General features: G+C 41.8%; 1 non-coding gene across 1 annotated transcript; it reads right to left on the bottom strand.

The window, feature by feature from the left end:
• Positions 1–11,084: 11,084 nt before the first annotated feature.
• Positions 11,085–11,191, bottom strand: LOC122908043. Its single transcript, XR_006384847.1, has one exon. It is a non-coding gene; the product is annotated as a U6 spliceosomal RNA (small nuclear RNA).
• Positions 11,192–18,161: the final 6,970 nt, after the last annotated feature.

Genomic DNA, 18,161 nt, shown 5'->3' with positions numbered 1-18,161 from the left:
TTCCTCCCTTAATAACAATAACCATCCTAGTGGGTGTGAAGTGATATCATAGAGACTTTGATTCCTATTTCCCTAATTATTAATGATGTTGAGCAACTCTTCATTGCTTGTTAGCCATTTGTATACCTTCTTTGGAAAACTGTCTAATTCAAATCCCTTGCCCATTTTTATATTTGGTCATCTTTTGGTTGTTACAGTTATTTTTCTGTTTTACAGAAATGGTGCTATGTTTGCAAGCATTCTATTTATAAACTACTTTTGTGCGTAACAGTCTTATTAAACAAAAGTTTATGTCATCATATATTCTTATTCTGTACTGCATTATTTTAATGACTGCATGGTATCCCACCAAATGAATGCAAAATACCCATAAATGATACAGTTCATCCCATATTCTTAGACTCTTGTGTCATTTCCGATTGTTTACTGTCCTGAATAAGGCTAAGATATCTATCCTTCCTTTATACCTGTACCTTAGTGCCTGTGATTATTTTCTGGGTCCTAAACCTATTCCTCAAAGTGAAATTACGGAATCAAAGCATGAGTCCAATTTGGGGAACTTTACCAAGCTCCCTTAGGAAAGTTTTCACCCAAATGTAATAACTTTTTAAAAAGGCTATTCAGCCAATTTTTACATATAAGGGATACAGAGTTTGGTTTCTAAGGTTTTATAAAAGCTCAAGCCTACAGCCATGGGGAAAATTGTGAAAGGGGTAAACCTTCAAAAGCCAGCAGATGAAAAGCCTCAAAAGCCTGGCGAGGCATTGGGTTGAAATGTCCATTCCCCCTTACACTTCTGTTATTTTACTACTTTTCAGGTTGAAGATTAACAGAAAGAGCTTTTATATTCAAGTAATTGCGGGACTGCAAAAAGAGAATGTGTGGATCAGTTGGAATATGTGAAAAAACTGAAAATTTCACAAAAGCACTAGAGTTTTCTTGCTTTTATATTTCATTGTATCACTGTTCTTAAACATAATTGACATAATTTCCAAAACATATTAATTGATCATTTGTATCAGAATTATTTTCATTAAGTAAGGCAAACTATATTTTTCCATATGATTTAAGACCAACGCATTGGTCAACAGTTTTTCTGGGAAGTCCATGTCTTACTGAATGGTGGCCAACAGGTCAACACAAAATTGGATTAATTTTAAAAAGTGCATCTTCTAGTCAATCCCATCGGAATTCATTTCATACACTGAGGAGTATTGGACTTTACACTATATAGCTCAAACCTGAAAAATAATACAATTCTCATGTTTCTTTTAAGAGTATTAAGGAGAGCATGTTTTGCATGAAGCACTGGGTGTTGTTACAGGCAAACAATGAATCTTGGAACACTACATCAAAATCTAATGATGTACTATATGGTGACTAACATAACATAATAAAAGAATTATTTAAAAAAAAAGAAACTAGGGGCACCTGGGTGGCTCAGTGGGTTAAAGCCTCTGCCTTCCGCTCAGGTCATGATCCCAGAGTCCTGGGATTGAGCCCCATGTCGGCCTCTCTGCTCAGCAGGGAGCCTGCTTCCCTTCCTCTCTCTCTGCCTGCCTCTCTGCCTACCTGTGATCTCTGTTTGTCAAATAAATAAATAAAATCTTTAAAAAAAAAAAACTAAACTAAATTTTAGAGACCAACATTCTAAAACTTTATGTCATGAATATTTATGCACTGAGCTTCTTCTACAGGTAATTTTAATGGACCATTAGAAATAAATTAATTTTATTTTTAAAAATTAGATATATATATGTTATTGTACAGTACCTCCATTGTAAATATAATACTTGACTTTTTTTTTTTAATTAAACAGTAAGGTCCTGAGGGTTTTTAAAGAATTGCAGTTAAGATCAACTAACCAGGAAGAGAGAGAGAGAGAGATACAGTTTCTTTACTATTATTTTTTGCTATGTCTTCATTGTTAGGCCAAATCCAATTTTTTTCTCACCTTTAGGACAACTGTTAGCATTTCCTTGACGGATGAGACTTACTGAGCGTCCTGCCAAAGCTCTTCTTCAAGATGGAACAGCCCCTTTGGAGCTCCAGGAAAAGAAAATCTGGAATCAGGTTTGCTAGAGGTAGGCAACCTGCTGCTAGGTTCAGTACGTTGTGATTTCACCACAGTAGACTTCCCAGAGTGGCTTCTACTAGTTTTCAGAAATACAAAGAAATTCCTAAAACTGTTATTCTTCCTCCTGAGGGCTCAGGAATGTGGGTCTCCATAGTTTCTGGTCTCTTTAATTCCAGGGAGAAAGGCAGGCAGGTAAGTAATAGAAATTGTCAGACAACTGTCATTACCTAGATTCTTTTCCAGGATCCAATTTTAGCTTAAAATGTCCAATAAAACCCATCTAGCATCACTCCAGAGAGTTAAGAGGAGAAAGCCTGAAGAGAGCATCACTCCAGAGAGTTAAGAGGAGAAAGCCTGAAGAGAACTTTTTTTTTAAAAGATTTTATTTATTTATTTATTTATTTGTCAGAGAGCACGAGCGAGCGAGAGCAAGCACAGGCAGACAGAGTGGAAGGCAGAGTCAGAGGGAGAAGCAGGCTCCCTGCGGAGCATGGAGCCCGATATGGGACTCGATCCCAGGACGCTGGGATCATGACCTGAGCCGAAGGCAGCTGCTTAACCAACTGAGCCACCCAGGTGTCTGAAGAGAACTTTTAAGAGAGAAACTAGCAAAATAGCTTCATAATAAAGCCGACCAAAATTATGGTTGCAATCTTAGTTCACACCGAATACGAAAGAAGTCTTTCCATTTTTCATAAAGAGATTTAAAAATTCTATTCACCAGAATATGGCCGCTTTAAGTGCATGATGTGGCACCATCGGTGTGTGTGTGATTTTACTCTATGGAGGTGTCCTCTTGCTAACTCGAACAGGCCTAGCATGATTTCTAACAAAGCACGATAGAAACAGGGCAAACAATCAAACGCCTTTTCCTTGAGAGGAAGTCTGAGGTATGAAAGAATGTCGCCTGATCTGTAAATTCTGTGAGGAGGCTGACTCTGGTCTTTCCTTTCCACTCAGTATGGTTCCGCTGATCCCTCCAGATCCTTCCTCCCTGACACAAATCTCCAGAGCAACAGGTGTCCGTGGGCACTGAGGGAGCTGGTGAGAACCTCAGGCACCTCTAGGGCCCATGCACATCCCATGGAATTCTCCAATGGCGTCAACAGCCATGGTAGCCACCCTCCCCTCACCCCGCCCTGACTTCTGGACTCCAAAAATCTGTAGGCAGTGGTGTTGGATTCCCTATCTCTAGGCACATTACCTTCAGGCCAAAGTCCTTGGGCAGAAGATTTCTATTTCCTAGTTTTTATGAAAAAACCAAGGAGGGAGTAAAAAATGCAATTCCAATACTTAGTTGATTGTGACCTTGTTCAGAGGTGTGGTAATGTTTTCAAAAAGGCTGTCATTTTCAGGAGGGCTGGGATGGTTCCTGTCTTGCAGAAGGCTGGCTTACCTGTGTAGGTCATAAATAAAGAGTATCTACATGAAGAAACTCTGTTTTCTACTCCGTGGTAAACTACAAACTCTAATATTTTGGTGCTAATACTGAACAAGACACAAGTCACTTCTAGAAACAGGTTGACATAACCTACCATTCAGTTGCCTGGAAGGATTTGGGAGGAGGATAGCAAAAAATGGGGACAAGTCATTGTAATTATAGAGGAATAGGTGGTGAACTCTGAGATCTTGGGAAGAACAGACACTAATACGTCCACTACATATAATTTTTCACAGTGTCTCCGGACTGTGGATATCATCATTCCATATAACTGTCACTTTTGACAAGCCTTCTCTTCTCAGCTGATTTTCTTCTTAAGTGTAAAATATTTAAGTTAGAGAACATTTGCGTTCAGTGTTAAGACTCCTTCGGTTCCATTAATGAATAAAGGTAATTTCGTTAATGTCATTAAATCTTCCTTCATGGGCTGAATTCTTATTAAATACAACAGACAATGTTGGATCTGTCACGAAGTCAAATTTGTTGAATTGAATTGAACTGAGTCGTTTTCAATTTTATTTTAATCAAGTTTTAGGTGAAAGTCTTCCTCTCAATGATTGCCCCCCCAAAAAAAGTATATATGCAATTTTCTACTGCCTGTGGGTTGCCAGGGGTCATGAGGGACACAGTCCTCTCCCTCCTGGTTCCACTTGTCTAACTACCTCAGTCAAGTATCTGTTTAAGGACTCTTAAAAAAAAAAAGTTTCAAGATTATATTAGTGTCACTTTCTAGTCACCCTAGAATGTAACCTTTTTAAAATGACACGAGATTACATGAAAGAGTGACAAGTGGCCCCCTCACATAAAGACACGGGGAAGACCACTATTTAGTCAGATCCCACTCAAGGGTTTGGAAAATATGTAAGTCCACGAAGAACCAACTTTTTTTTTTTTAACCCCCCAATAAATCCAGTTTCTCTCGGAGGTTTCCGACAACACCTCCCCTTGGCGGGGGGGGGGGGGGAAAGTGGAGAAATCCAACTCCTTTGTGGATTAGTAGGCAGCAGCTCCTCCTGGCCCCATTCATTCATTTACAAACGAGCCAGGCACTGGGTTTGGCAGGAGACAAACAGACCCAGGGCCTCCCTCACCACGTGTCTGTGAGCTTAGAGTTTCCCAGAGAAGACAGACGACCAAACAGCAAACTCTAATAGATAAGAAAGATAATTTCAGATGCTGCAGAGGGTCATGAAGACAGTAAAACAGGGGACCGTGGCAGAGGGTGAATGAGAGAGCTGGCTACCTAGGAGTCTAGAAGGGTCTCTCTGGATATGGTAGCAGGAGGTCAATTCATTTATTTTCCAAACTTGTGTTAGTAGTTCTTCAGTTGTCTGGAGGTGCTCAGTGGCCCCCAGGGGCAGGCCGTCAGGACCCCGCAAGTCCCTGATTCCCAACTTCGCCAGGCCTTTCCCTGGCCCAGGAGGGCCCTACCAGACCTCCCAGTTTTCCCAGCTCCCCTGCCCAATGTCTGCTTGTTTGTCTTACTCCCTCAGAGGAGAGGGCTCTGTATCCAGCTCTCAGGATGTGGAGAGCTACAAATAGCACGCACAGTGGCCGTTGGAGGTAGCTGCCAGGAAGTCGGCCGGGCCAGCCAAGGGCCTTCTCTCGCCCTTGCGGGCAGCCTAACAGAACCCGCCAGGATGGAGGCCAACCCACTAGTGCAGATTATGGCTTTTATTTTCCAATTTGTACACGCGTGATGATGGAAGGCAGGTGAAGGAGAAAAGGAACGTGTGACCTGAAACGATCTCTGTTTATCTTCAACACAGACTCAAAGGTGGCTGAGCACCAATGATGAGTACAAGGTGGAGGGGGACAGGTCTGAGGGGGAAAGGTCACAGGGACCAGGGGATCAAATCCAACCTTCTGTGTTCTTGGTGCATGGTCTTCTCCTCAGGATTCGTCCAGTCCGTTTACATTATCACCTTAAAATATTTTCCACCTGAGTTCTCCGCAAGTTTCAAGACTCACGTTCTCTCCTCGCCATATTCCTAAACTCAAAAATCTAAGTATGATTTATAGTTAAATTAATTAGGGAAATTCGTCTTTAAAGAAGGAAGTGCAAAAGGAAATGAAAATAGACCCCCTTGGTCTGCCACACGCAGTCAGAGCAGAGATGGGCCCAGTCATGCACAGCCCCAGTCTGCCTGCCCCACAGGAAAGTGGGAGAGGTGACACTGGGAAGCGGAGCATCATGGCTACCTACTCAGGGGCTTGAATTCTCCAAGGCTGGGGCACATCTGCACAGGTGTGTAGCTCTGCCCCAAAACAGGAGCACTGAGCTGGACCCTGCCTGACCAGTGTGGGACCTACCCTTTGGTGAGGACATGGACCACTTCCTCTGAGACCATGCCTGGTGCTGGAGGGAGTGCCAGTCCCTTTTGAGGCTCAGGTGACTTGCAGGGTGGCAGGAGCCCAGGGTGTGTGCTGTCCGCCCAGGCTGGTTTGGGCAGTGGCATAGTGGGGTGTGGGCTGCCTCCGAAGGAGAAATCCTGCTCTCCTGAGGTCAGTGGGCTGAAGAAAAAGCACCAGGACTGAGAGATTGGCCCAGATTCTGCTCGGACAGTCGGCCTTGGTCCTGGGGGAGCTTCTCAGGGCAGTTTTAGCTCCTCTCTCCGCTTTAATGTGAAAAGGAGAAATAAGACATAATTCAGAAATGAGTGTACAGCCCCGTAATTGTCACAGGAAACTGATGCGAATGACCGTGACGCTGTGTTGTATTTTCACCTTTCTTTCTTCCTTTTGTTTTGTTTTTCATTATGCAACAAAAAACACTGATGTTTATCATCTAAATGTTAAGCATTTAGTTGCTGGTACTTAATACACGTTCCTTAGGGCACCTACCTCAAAACCAAAACCACACCAAACCCCAAACAACTTTTTTAAAAAACCCATGCTGAAAAAATAAATAAATAAATAAATAAATAAAATAAAAATAAAAAACCCATGCTGATTGAGCGGTCGCCATGGAAGTTTCTATGAAATAGCTAGATTGGCCATGAGTGGGAAGTCTCACTACACTCGGACTCTTTCTCAATTAAATTATTTTTTAAAAGATTATTTATTTATTTATTTGACAGACAGAGATCACAAGTAGCCAGAGAGGCAGGCAGAGAGAGAGGAGGAAGCAGGTTCCCTGTGGAGCAAAGAGCCCGATGTGGGGCTCGATCCCAGGACCCTGGGATCATGACCTGAGCTGAAGGCAGAGACTTTAACCCACTGAACCACCCAGGCGCCCCTTAATTAAATTTTAAACACACTTTAGCAAATACATCTGTTTCCTCCAGGTAGGAGTTTTGTTTCAGGTTTCTGCAGGCTGCCTTAAGAGTGCATGAAATCTGCCTGAGATGCCCCTGAGAGAGCGGGAAATCGCAATGTGGAATATAAACATGAACTCTTCGGCCTGGTATGTCCATAAAGCCAGGCCTACCTCTCTTCCAGGGCTATCAGAAACTGCTTTGGTGCGCTGTTTGGAGAGGCCTCAGCATCCAGAAGCAAAGAAAAGTGAAATAACCCCGTGCCCCAAAGAGTTAAGACAGTGACGTCCAAAGATCTAAAGAAAGAGAGTTTTAAGGGACTGGTTTAAAAAAAACAATTCAAGCGGAGTCACATGCTGCACAGTGCTGGCCCGCACATGACCATGTGCCAGCTGGGTATTCCTGGCAAATATTTGACCTCCTGTGCCTCAATTTCCCCATTTGTAAAATGGGCATAACAATCGTATCAATTTCATGAGGCTTCACCAGCACGTATGAAAATTTGGTAAAAGGATACATGTAGGGGCATCTGGGTGGCTCAGTTGGTTGAGCATCCGCCTTCGGCTCAGGTCATGATCCCAGGGTTCTGGGATTGAGACCCCCATCAGGCTCCTTACCCAGCGGGGAGCCTGCTTCTCCCTCTGCCTGCTGCTCCCCCCTGCTTGGGCTCACTCTCACACAATCTCTCTGACAAAAGAAAAAAAGAATCCATGTAATACCCGGACATGGTGCTTGGCACTTAGTTAGAACTTCAGGGAATAGTTAGCTATTTAATAATAATAATAACAAAAACAAATATATAATAACAATGATATAATAAATAAATGATATAATAAGAATAACAAATGATATAATAATAGTAATAATATTTTTAAAATAATAATAAATGATATAACAAATTATTAGCTTATAAAAAACCACTATTATATTACTACCTGGTCCCATTCTTTTCTCCTTCTCCATTTTGGGCTTCAGCCTGAGGTCAAACATAGTGTGGTGGCTTCATTCCTAATTATTTGAACTTGATATCGGGCCTTCCCAATCACTTGGGTTGCTTACAAAGGTATGGATACCCGCTGCATACCCCCCAAGATTCTGACTTAAATGGTCTTGGGTGTGGCCTGGGCTTTGGAAGTTTTGGAAACTCCCCCAAGTGACTCTAACATACAGTCAAGTTTGGAAATCAGTGCTTTTTGGTTGGTTCTACTCAAAAAGACAAAGAGATGTGCATAGTCTAAATCAAATTAAAGCAGCATGTCTTCTGAGCTAATAATGTGACTCATTTTGCTGCATTAGCCATTCAAATCAGCCCATCAATCCGACTTATTTTTCACCGAATTCATAAGTTTTAACAGATTTGATGAATTAATTCAGTAAAAAGTTTGATTCATTATAATTATATGGCCATAGCCTCAAGTAAATTGAATTTTCTGGGAACCAGCTATGATTGAAAGGATATTTGGAAACTTTTAGATGATACATCACCATAGAAGTTCACATTATTTAATTCCATTCTATACATTTGCTAAAATACTGGATATTAAATAAAAATGCTGAAAGATTTGCATTGATCTGACCAATTCATTTAATAAAAATTTGATTTTTCAAACTCCTGTAGCTATAGCCTAAAGAAAATTGGATTTGTTGGGAACGAGCTAGGATTTTAAGTGTAATTTAGAATATAAATCCCTACAGAAGTACACATTATTTAATTCCATCCTGCACATTTGCTAACCAACTGGATGTTAAATCAAAACGCTGATAATTGGAATGAGATTAATGTTGTCTCATCCCTTTGATCTCGTCCTGGGGGCCTTTGAAGACATGTAGGTTGCTATTGGATTTGTACACTGCTGTCTGTGTATTATTAACCTCTTTAAAAAATTAATGAGTGTGTTGGTCCACTTAGTGCTTTGGTTATAATGATCCATCAGATGAATCAGGAGTGGGGCAGCACTCGTCCTGTCAACATTTTCCGTTACAGGCACCAAATGCTAGATTCAAAAAAGCCCCTGAACCTCACACCCCAGAAGTTTTGCGTCTGGCCGTGAACCTGGGGATCATGCTCTCTCAAAATAGCTGGGCAGACCAAACCTCCTTGGGATGTACCCACAGCTGGACAAAACCAAATTCAAAAATCACTTGTCTCCAAGTATTTATATTTAAAAGAGAAAACAATCAAGTTAAAAATCAGGCAATTTTTTGTGTATGGACTCCTTCCCGCACTGCAGAGCAAGGTATTTGTTTGTTAGAGCATTTATTGATAAGATTCTCGAGAATGACATCACTAGAAAATGAAGGACGTAAGAAAAGTCTTTTAAAATTTCCTTTCTTGGGGGGCCCAGGGTGGCTCAGTTGGTTAAGTGTCTGCCTTTGGTTCAGGTCATGATCCCGGGGTGCTGGGATGGAGCCCTGGGCCCTGCATCGGGCTCCCAGCTGGGGGTGGGGCTGCTTCTCCCAAAGCCTCTGTAGCTCTGCCTGCTTGTGCTCTCTCTCTCTCTCCCCGTGTCAAATAAATAAATAAAATCTTTAATAATATAAATAAATAAATTTCCTTTCTGATAGTTTTATGAAAAAAGGAATTTTGGCTAAAGAGTAAATAAAAGAAAATTCATAGTGGTCAAAAGGGTAGGATGGAATGAGTATTTAGTATATAGTAAGTGCCTATTGTGCGCTGGGCTCTTTCTGCACATAATCTCCTTTAATCCTTGTAACCACTCCTCAGACTAGACCAGTCAGCCCCTGCCCCTTGCCCCTAGGAACACCAGGGCTCTCTTCCTTATTTCCAAAAATAATATATCTGACCATAATATATTACCAAGTTAATGGCACTTCTAGACAAATTACTATATCCTTAGATCATGTAGGTGAAAGGTTAGCAAATGTTCCTCCTGAAGGGCCTTTTTTTAATTTTGTGGGTCACAGGACCTTTGTCACAACCACTCAATTCCTTCATTGTAACAGGGAGCAGCCACGGACAGTAGGCACACAGACTGGCAGGGCCTTCCAAGAACACTTTAGTTACTGAAACCAGAGGTGGGCAGGATTTGGCCAGTAGATATTTTGTCCAATCTTGATGTAGATTTTTTGTAAAGAATCCTTTGCAGAGATCATGCATTTCTGAAGAAGAATTATTTCTGGAAGTTACTTTTTAATTGGGGTAGGGCCCGCAGGCTGTTGGAAGCTGTCTTTGGACCCATATATCGGGCAGTTAGCCATGCCTATTTGTCAGTGATCAAATCTGACTTTTCTGATCCTCTCCCAGAAGCGTGTGGCTATGGGAAGGAGCAGTATGGTATCTCCCATCACGAATTTATTTTTTACTTTTAAAAAGATATTATTTATTTATTTATCAGAGAGAGATCGTAAGGGGCAGGGAGAGGCAGAGGGAGAAGCAGGCTGCCCACTGAACAAGATAAGGGATTCGATCCCAGGACCCTGGATTCCTGACCCAAGCAGAAGGCATACATCCCAGGCATCCCTTCCATCACAAATTTATATCCCTTCCTTGTCATGTTCACTTCTCTGTTGCCTTTTCAGCTTCTATTTCCAAACACCATTTAAAAAGGCATTTCTATTGCACTCATACCATGTAAACTTCAGATACACTCATTCGGGTCAATATAGCCTTTTGTTTTTAATGTGGGCTGGGAAAATATAGGAGATTGTTCGGTACCCCATGCCCTAAACAAAGATATGCCCCAAAGAGGAGAAGTGTACAACCAACATATCCTCAAATGCAAAAGGAATAGCAGGCATGACTTTAGGAAGTGGGTGGGATAGGGAGGAGATGTAAATTTGTGGGGCAGAGAGCAACTGGGAAGGCTTGGGCTCAGGGTTAAACCATGCTGAGAGGCTGCTACATGGGCTAGCTCAGCGGGCGAAGAGGCAGGCGCTCAGTCTTTGGAGGCAGTTCAGGGTCCTGAGGAGGATATAATTGTTAAAGCAGACAGAGAAGCCACTGTGTGTTCTCAAGCAGGAGACCACAAACAGTGATCAAAATACCGCTGCAGGCAGGGTGTCCCACTGGTGTCCACACAGCTGGAGCCAGGAGATGGGGGCACAGTGTGGCAGTGGAAATGGGCAGTAAGGGACAGGGTCCCAAAACATTCCGCAGGAATCAGGAGGATAATGGTAGTATGACCAATTCCAGAAAAATGGGGATGCTCATTTATGAAGTTGACTTCAAGTTTTAGCTTGAGAACCTGTGGTATTTTCATGCCTTTTGAATACAACTGTTCTCTGGGCAAGCAGGTGATAGATCAGGGCTTCCTGTGCAGATTTTTTTTTTTTTTTAAAGTAAGCTCTAATAAATACAGAATGCATTGGGAATTTTCATATCGTCCTTGTGCAGGGGCCGTGCTAATCTTCCCTGTATCACTCCAATTGTAACATAAATGCTGCTAAAGTGAGCACCCTTACAGAGATGAGAGCTGAGTCTGGCAAAGGAGTTCCCTATGGATGCTTTTTTTTCCCCCCATTTATTTCCTTAATGGCCCCTGCCTACACTCTTTTGTGTTTGACCCAAGAGAAACACATTAGAACCGTTGTCTCCTCTGATTTCCCCTGGCTGCCCCATACACAAACTTACAGACAACATGCACATGGGACGCTTCTCCACGAACACTGGGTTCTCCAAATCATGGCTTTGGAGTTAACCCATAAACTGCCTGAATCACCAGCTCTGACAAGGGTGGGTTCTGACAACGGATTTCCATTACTCGGGCATTGCTCCATCCTGGCCACACTAGTCGCTGCATTGGTGACTGGTAAGCTCACCCTTGACTCAGGATAGTCGAGCTGCTTCTGACCCTAAAGGAGAGTCATTTAAAGATGGTATTACAACAATTAAGAATACATAAACACACACAAAGAATACATAAACGTGTATTAGACAAATATTTAGATAATGCATGCATTAAGTGAAGCACTATTTGGATTTAATGATAAAAGCAGAATCAACTATGCACCTGAAAACACTTCATAATTGTTTAGTTTATCAATTTACCCCCTGACTTCAATTTTCCAACCTTACACTTGTAAGGAAGGCATTAATATTGAAGATTACAGTGATATCCAGTAGAGGAGAATACAGTAATAAATAATTTAGCTTCTTTATGCTTCAGTCGCTTTCCTAAATTACTTATGAAACAGCAACAAATACTACGGGTGCTATGGGGAAGGCTGACATTATCCATTTCTTATTTAACAATGGAGTCATTTAAAAAAAGGGAGCGAGAAGGGAAGCTGGGAACGATAAACTCATTATTACATTAAATACAGATCCTGGTATCCTGAGAAGCTGCGTGTTTGGTTTGGCTGAGGAATATCCAAAGCCACCAGGCAAGAAAAGGACATTTGTTGTAGCCAAAGTAAACAGTTTTTATTTGTTTTCCATATGCAAGCATATGAGTAGAACCCAGCATATTTTATATTTGTACATTTTGGGGAAACATGTAGAATTTTAATCATCATAACATGAACCACGTCCCTTCTGCTACTTAATGTTTCATAGCTGGGAGCGCTGCATGAGCAAAACATGTGGAAATTAGGAATCCTATGACATTTCAGTACTCGTGTGCATTTTGGCAGGGCCCAGACTGGAAGAAGAACACCTAAATTGTCTCGGGTATGCGAAAAGTTATTCTATAACTGTTTCCAGAACATGTGATTCAAATATCATAGTGGTTTATCAAATATAACCTACAGTGCCAGGAAAATTTTAATGGAGCCTTATGGACACTTTTTTTTCTGATCCCAGTAGAGATGGCCATGTCTCCCACCCTCCATAAACTCCAAGATCCTCCCCCCCACTCCAAAAGAGGAGTGTTTTAGAGACAAAACCCCTACCCCTAGATATGAACATGGTCAAATGCCTGCATGTCTAAAGAGGCCTTTAGCCAAAGATCAGAAACACTGAGGGTGCTTTTTTTGAAATATTATTTTCCACACTCTAACAGTTATGCCTACCAGACAAGATGTTCGCAATAAACTTTATAAACTTCCATATTTTGAGAACCCAGTTGTGGGTGTTAAGATGGAAATAGAAGGAATTAATTGAAAGAAGTTGCGTATAATGTAAATAAAACCTTTAACAGTGCTTAGGACAGAATATGTGCTCAATAAATATAATGTTAGCTATTTTAACTATATTATTTGGGATATTCACAATTAATAAAAAATGGTAGCACATCTCTACATATTTATAAATGTACATTTGGATTTATGTATATAATGGGTATGTATAAACAGAGAAGTGCCTAACTTTTCTAATTGCCAAAAATAATCTTTGCTTGTGAATTAATTCATTGCCGTTTGCTGTTTGTTTTCGTGTTGAGAGTTGGAAAGGAGAACACAGAGGAGGTGTGAAATGGCTTATTTATTTCAGTGAATTATTAACCCAGAAGCCTAGTCACGATTATTCTAGTCAGAACGTTGAAGCAACTCTGGTCATTGAGGAAATACCTAATTAATGAATTAAAAATCACAGAACATGCTGCCCAGTGCCACCTTTATCACAGAATAATAAAACATTAGGATCAGAAGCGCCTTTAGAAACAAATCATGAACGACTCACAACTGTAGGACACAGACTGAGGGGCGATGGAGGGATGTGGATGGGCGATGGGCTCGATGGGAGATGGGCATTCAGGAGGGCACTTGGGTGTTCTATGTAAATGATGAATCACTGAACTCCACTCATGAAACCAACATTGAACTGTGTGTCAACTAACTAGAATTTAAATTAAAAAAAGAAAAAAGAAAAAAAAAAATGAAGGGCCATCAGATATCATCCAGCACAATGCCTTCCTCTTACACGTGAAGAATCTGGAGCCCAAAGAGGTAGGGTGACTGGCCAGAGCACGTGGTCAGTTTCCCACAGGGGTCATTCCAGTAGTGGACTCTTGCCTTCCTATCCAGGCTCTGCTGGCTTTCATATCTATAAGGCATTTCTTCCCTTGAAAAACAACAACAAAAACAAGTCTGTCTGATTACACTGAGTCTGTGTGAAGCCATTACGGCTGGATTTGCCTCCTTGGCCTCTTGTGGGTGATGACCTTATAAGCCTCTCAGATAAGGAGAACACGGATTATGATGTAAGATCGTTGAACCGAAGGGGCCCCAACAAGTATCCCTTTAACCTCACCTTTTCTGATCTGCTGTTGTCGATATCCAGGATATACGGGTGCACAATAACATCACCTCACTTTAGAATTAAAATGTCCACTGTTTTACTTTTGTTTTCCAAGTATATTTTTATGTGAGGTCTTTGAAATAGGTCACAGGAATCTCTTTCTTAGATCTAGACACAGCATTTTAAAATATTTAATTTAATTTAATTTTATTTTATTAAGTAGGCTCCATACCCAGCACAGAGCCCATTGGGGGGCCTGAACTCATGACCGTGAAATCAACACCTGAGCTGAGATCAAGAGTCAGATGCTTAACTGACTGAGCCACCAAGGCACCCCTAGACACAATGATCTTAGAATTATTGATGACCTGAAGAGATCACTTACCCCTGATTCCAATGTTCAGAATGCATGGTCCTATTGGGAAAATTAGCTTAAAATCACACTTGCAGAATCCACAATGGAGTAAGGGCTGGAGGCTCCTAAGGCAGGATTTGGGTCTCCTTCATGGTCATATCTCCAACACTATGCACAGTGCTTGGCACATTGTAGGTGCTCAGTAAAGTTTGTTGGACAAATTAATGAAAGAAGAAGCAAATTAAATTTCTTGTTCTCCAAATTTTCTATGGCAATAGAAGAGTAGTTTCATGTGGGGGCAGGCATTGGTGCTTTCTGAAGTTGTGTTTCCCAAGCCTGATGGGCTGGAGGCTACTTTGGTGAGACCAAAACACCAACCAACCAGACAAACAGAAAACCACTCTTTTAAGACTTTTCCATCTGCTTCTGGAAGACACTCCAAAGCATATTTCCATGCCTAAAGGGGCATCCTTGAACTTCAGTGGATTACCTGGGAATGGACCCCAGCACCCCTCTACTCCCTTCAGAATGCCGTACTATTCAAAAAGGCTGGCATTTGTCTTCTGTTCACAACAGAGACCAGTTGGCCAGCTGCTGGTAGCACCTCACCTTTTTTAGGCCGAACTATGGCAAAGGCCACATCCAAGTTTCTCACCTTAGTGGGTGTGTTTGTAGTATGGTATTCCCATGGAGAAGAAATGAACACTTGTTTCCTTACTGACATTTTAAACATCTGGGTGGCTCAGTGGCTTAAGTCATCAACTCTTAGTTTTGGCCTGGGTGTTGATTTCTGTGCTGTGGGATTGAGCCCCACGTTGGGCTCCGTGCTTGGCACAGAGTCTGCTTGGGACTCTCTCTCCCTCTGCCCCACCCCCTGTGTGCACGCTCTCAAGCTCTCTCAAAATTAACAGATCTTTTTTAAAAAATAATTAAACGGGCACCTGGGTGGCTCAGTGGGTTAAAGCCTCTGCCTTCGGCTCAGGTCATGATCCCAGGGTCCTGGGATCGAGCCCCGCATTGGGCTCTCTGCTCAGCAGGGAGCCTGCTTCCTCCTTCTCTCTCTCTGCCTGCCTCTCAGCCTACTTGTAATCTCTGCCTGTCAAATAAATAAATAAAATCTTTAAAAATAATAATAATAATTAAACAATTCCTCTTTAATGAAGTCTTTGCCTCTCTGTCATTAGAGTCCCAGCCAGCCCGATTTCTGAGTAAATTTCTCCATGAAGGGGAGGAAGACACTTCACAGTGTATGCTGCTTGAAAGACGGCCATTCAGACAACCATGTGTTGTGAAACTATTTTGTGCATGCGGCCCGCTCGTCGGGAAAGGCATTCCAGCACAGACTATGTGTGTGTCAGCGCTGGCAAGAGACCACGCCAGGGCATGAATATGTATGTTTTAAGGAAGGAGCAACAGTTGAGAACGGACGAAAGACATAGCCTGGGCACCCTCCCAATCCCTATAATTACACCACGAACCCTCCTTTAGGGAAAGCTCAGTTCTGCTCATTTTCAGAGAGGTGAAATTGGCATCTGAAGAACATGTTTTTGAGATTTTGAACACTGAGGTCTCTTTACATAAGCATCGGCAATAAAACAGCTTTATGTTGACCACATTTTCTTTCCCAGAGACGTGAGAAAAGAACAGGACTTGCCTCATAGGCCTAAAAAGAACACTCCGCTTCCTCTCTTAAAACCTTCCACCGTGTTTTTCTACCTCTGGTTTGGAGTTATAGAAAGATGGATATTTTTGTCCCCAAGCCAAGAAGCCTGTATGCCCTGTGTCTTCCACAAGGCAGCTGCATTTCACAAAAAAGAAGTGGTTTTTTTTTTTTTTTTTTACCTGATTTTTCCTGTGGCACTTAAAAAATCTGCTCTGGACTTTGCCACATTCATTTTTTCCGTCCCGAAAGGCACCAGCGTGAGTTGGTGGGAGGAAAAACATTAACTTCACCAAAGCCTGGAGAGAGGTCAGCGGACATGTACGGAATCACACAGTGACTCGGAATACCTGACTGCCTGGGCGCTCTCGGAATCAGCCTGACTGGCCATTTAAACAGCAGGAGATATTTACTCATTCTGGAAGCCTCTCAGGCTGTGTTTCTAAATGGTCACCATCTAGTTTGGAAAGGGGTGTGGAAATCACTTCATTTTTACTCACTACCCCAAGTCAACAAAGTGAAACTAAAAATACATTCAAAAAAGTTTGTAGAAAGTTTCTCTCATTATAAATCTATGATTTATCTACAATTTATGATAAATCTTATGTTAAGCTAGAAAAGTATTTGAAAGATGTCACCAGCTTTACAAGTTGATTTCAGGGAGTAGGTCTGCACGCTCATGTCCCACCCCATCCCCATCCCAACAGCGCCCCTGTGAGCCACACCCAGAGAGGTAAGACCCACATCTGAGCCCACTTGACATTTTACCATTTTTCTTACAACTGGGCAAAAGCTGACTTTCCAAGTATCTGGTAGTCACTTTTTTGGGCATTTTCCTAGATGCTTGTACTATGGACAAAATGTTAGAGAATTAACAGAACAAAAAGGCTATTTATTTATTTATTTTTAAAGATTTTTTTTGTTTGTTTTTTTTCCAGGACAGCGAGAGAGTTCACAGAGGGAGAGGCAGAAGCAGACTCCCCACCAAACAGATAGCCTGATGCCAGACTTGATCCCAGGACCCTGAGGCCACCACTGGAGCAGAAGGCAGATGTCTAACCGACTGAGCCACCCAGGGGCCCCAGGGAAGGCAATTTAATACCCTCCTTCCACATTCCTGTAGTTTGGGATACCACCTTTAGGCCAGTTTTTGTCAATAAGTCAAGTCATGGCAATTATTGGTTCTAAATTTAAAGTTTTCCCTTTTATGATCAGCTGTGGTTGAAAATTCCTGTTTTCTCTGAATTTGCACTTCAGGTGGGGCACAATTCTCCTGTCTCCACTTTGCTCTTTGCATGCCAAATAGTCCCAATTATCTGATGGCTTCCTAGCTCCCTCTCCAGCCCACTGTAGAACTCCTCTCTGGGACTGCTGTGAGCTTCCCGACTGGGTTCTCTTGGGTATTTGGGAAATCTCCCCATACCAGTGGCCCTCACCCTCCAAAACAAAAACAAAGCAACTCACACGTTCTCCCAGACTAACAGGAGGTGTGTCTCACCTTTCCCGGTTGGCGTATGTTATTTATTTCATATGTATTAGTACATGTAGTCATCTGTGGCTTTCTTTGACCATTTACTGAGCAAACTAAAGTCTAAGATAGTCAAAAGTTTAGTAATGTAACCAGTAAACTCCTAGCCACCGAATCTGGCAATGAGATGAAAACATGACTTTCGAGAAGAAATTGGCTGTGACAATGACCAGAGAAGAAATCTCTGGAGCCCTTGGCAACGTTGGCAATTTAATGTTGCTCACTGAGACGTGTGGGTTTCCTTTAGCTGATGATAATCACAGGAGCTGGTTCTACTGGATGTTAAAAAAAAAAAGGAACTTGAAGGAAAAGTTTCTTTACAAGTTGAAAGTAAAAGAAGCTAGGCTGATAACAATTTCCATAGATTTTAGATAAGAAAAATTATAGATACGGGTTTCAGTTATTAAAAAGTATGAGCGTAAGCCTTTTGATGCCTTAATTAAAGTTCTTGTTCAGAAAATGTGTTTAAACACAACCTTTAACAGCTCAGTTTTTAAAATAGTACCATAAAAGCAGGAGAGGGAACAAATCTGTATGTATCCGGACTACAGGAGAAATCTTATCACCAATTACTAACGGGAAGGGCAGAAGTCCCAGTGCGCCTGTTAAAGATCTTATTGGAGAGGTACAGGGGAGGAGGGGAGCATGACAATGTCATTAAGGAGCATAAAAGCCTAGGCATGATTTAAAAAAAGAAAAGAAAAGAAA

The sequence above is a fragment of the Neovison vison genome, chromosome 5, assembly GCF_020171115.1.
Source record: "Neovison vison isolate M4711 chromosome 5, ASM_NN_V1, whole genome shotgun sequence".
NCBI classification, from domain to species: Eukaryota; Metazoa; Chordata; class Mammalia; order Carnivora; family Mustelidae; genus Neogale; species Neogale vison.
This window is presented reverse-complemented; position numbering and strand designations above follow the sequence as displayed.